This window comes from Meleagris gallopavo, chromosome Z (assembly GCF_000146605.3).
Source record: "Meleagris gallopavo isolate NT-WF06-2002-E0010 breed Aviagen turkey brand Nicholas breeding stock chromosome Z, Turkey_5.1, whole genome shotgun sequence".
NCBI lineage: Eukaryota > Metazoa > Chordata > Aves > Galliformes > Phasianidae > Meleagris > Meleagris gallopavo.
Window position 1 is genome coordinate 36,081,837 of NC_015041.2, and position 2,806 is coordinate 36,084,642.

Below are 2,806 nucleotides of genomic sequence, written 5' to 3' on the forward strand. Positions count from 1 at the left end.
ATAAAAATAAAAAAGGTCTGCATTGCATAGATAGTATAGTATGCTTGTGTGTTACTAATCAAATAGGTTATTAGATCCCATATTATCAGACTGTGGGAAACTTTGGAGAAGTGTCCAAAATCTCTGTACTCTGCACAAAAGTTCAAGGAGGATTCAAAAAGATCAAAAAATGTGCAAAACTATCAGACATCCAAATATTCCTATGGCAGTGAGAATGACTCATCGTAGGTCTTTTCCAGCCACGTTCTTACATCTCCCTTCTACATACTTGAATGGGTGCCCATTTATTTTTCCTGTAGTCTTTCATCATAGTCTGAGCAGTTCAGCTTTTCTAGGTTGATATGTTCTACTGTATTTTGCACTGTTTTATCTGTCCTCATACATCCTCCCAATTTAGCCAAGCCTGAATACTCTGCCTCTTGCATGCTCATAATTAAACTACACTCATGTATCACCAGTGCATATATAAGTAAGTATTCTTTATAAAAATTAACATATTGACTAAACTCTCTCACTACTCAAATTATAATGACTGTATCCACAGTAGTTCGAATGGAAAGAACACTAACAAGTAGTTCCTTAAAAGCCATTTTATATATTCTTTGTTGGTTATCAATGCAGTAAAAGATCACGCAAGAGTATGATTCTGCATAATTTTTACTATTTATAGAAGCAATGATTTTGATATATTTTCTTCTTCTCTTCCTCTACAACAACATCCATATCACGTCAACTGAGATTTTCTTCTATTTGTTTTGAGTTATACCTATTATAATTTTGTCCCTTGCTATTAGCTTCAGCAAATTTTACTAGTTAAGTCTGAAATTTTCATGTTTCTCTCTGCTTAAGGCTATATTAAATTTATTCGAACGTATCAGCAGGAACAGTTCAACCATTTCCCAGAAAGAGGTCACTGGAAAAAGAAATAAAAAATTGACAATACTCTATTTAAGTCAGATGGCTTGTTCAACATCACTAGCTGTTTTTTGACTTGCATTCCACAGGAACTGAGCGAATGACTACAAAGTTTCATTTACAATCTTGATAAGCATGCACATATCTGACAAAGCATCCGGAAAACAAAGAAATCTATTTTGTTCAAGGATTACATGAGTTTGCTGTCTTAATTTCTTAAAGAACTTAGCTTTCCCTGACATACCCAAAGAACCTCAACCAGGTGTCTCAGTAGTCTTACATTCTGGCATGGGAACCTTATGAAAAAACACAATTTTATTTACCCTGGATTCATCTTCTGGTACAACCAAAACAGAACTCTCTACTATACATGCCATCTAGGATTATCAGACCAGCTCTAAGATTTACTGTTTTATCTTCTATGAGAGTTTTCTCAAAAGATTGTAACCTTCTGACTAAGTAAAGGCCACTGCTTGGTCTCCACTAGCATACAGCAAGAATTGATGAATGTCAATGGATGTCATTTTCTCACAAAGACGAATTCACTTCCACATCTTTGTTTCATACACACTTTTATGTCAGATATCATTTTGTCAGAATGCTTCCTCTGCTGCCACCTATCTTATGGAAAATAAATGTTACAGAATATTGGTGGAAAGGTTCAGTCTCTGCTGCCTTACCAGCAACATCCACATCTGGCATCATGGGCCAACATAGTAAAATGAGGCATTACTTTCTGAGTAACCCACATGTTTTAGACTTCGCTCTCCTCTGGGCATTCTACCTATTTCTGTTTGTCTACTCTCCTTCTGTGTGTAGCATAGGCTGAGATAGCCTATGCACCACCCACATGCATTCACCTCTTCGCTGCTGGGGATTCAGTTGTTTCCCACCAAAGGTATTTGTGCTGGGATTAAAAAACTCCACCTTGACCAGCTGTTTGATGGTTGCTCTGATCGCAGCCTTTTTAAAATCTATTTTATCCAGACAACATGAAGAACATATTAGACCAAGGTTATCATAAGTGTACAACCTAAAGTTTTCTTAGAATATATCTGAGCTTTGCAACCTAGAGAGTGGTCAAGCTCTATCCTGCACTCTCCTAAAAATATAGATCCCTACAACTAGGTGAGTAAAACTCATTTGTCTCCAAAGTAACAGAACAGGAAGTTTTCTTACCCAATTGTTTGAAGTTTTTTCTCTGAGGACATAGGCAGTTTACCTCCTTGTAGTAAATATGCATTTGATTTTTATATATTCCTGAACAATGAAGAGAAGAGTCCTTGAAACTGGATAACCATCAGTAAAGGAGCAGCAAGATCTTATGTCAACATTTCTTGCTGCTTAGTAAAGGATGAAGCAAATTTTCAATCTAGATACCCAGCCATTTTTGGCAGACATTTGTATTTTGTACTCTGAACTTTGGAGAGTGTTCAGGAGATATCACAATGACCTCATCTATTATGTTTCTCCTGATTGCTTCACTTACTAATAGCCATTTTCTTGCTAGTGAAAAACACTCCTAGACAGTGCTAACTTCTAATTAGTCATGTTTTAGAGAGGTAAACTGAGTGAATGTAAGAAGTCTGTAGGCAATATCTAATGGAATCTACTGAGTCCAGCATTCACCTGTAGTACAGGTGAGAATTGCCTGAATACCTGTCACATCCATAGATTCAGTCAGTTGCTTTCAAGTTTGAACTGTATTCCACATGTGTGATTTAAAGCTATAAGTCTTCATGCGTATGGAAATGTAATCTCTTTCCTTTGCTATACTTACAGAATTAGTAATCCTACAGTTTGAGCCGGAGTATCAGTGGCACATGAGAATACACATCTGTTAAGTCTTTCATCTTCCAAAATTTACTTTCTTATTTTTTCCAGAATACCA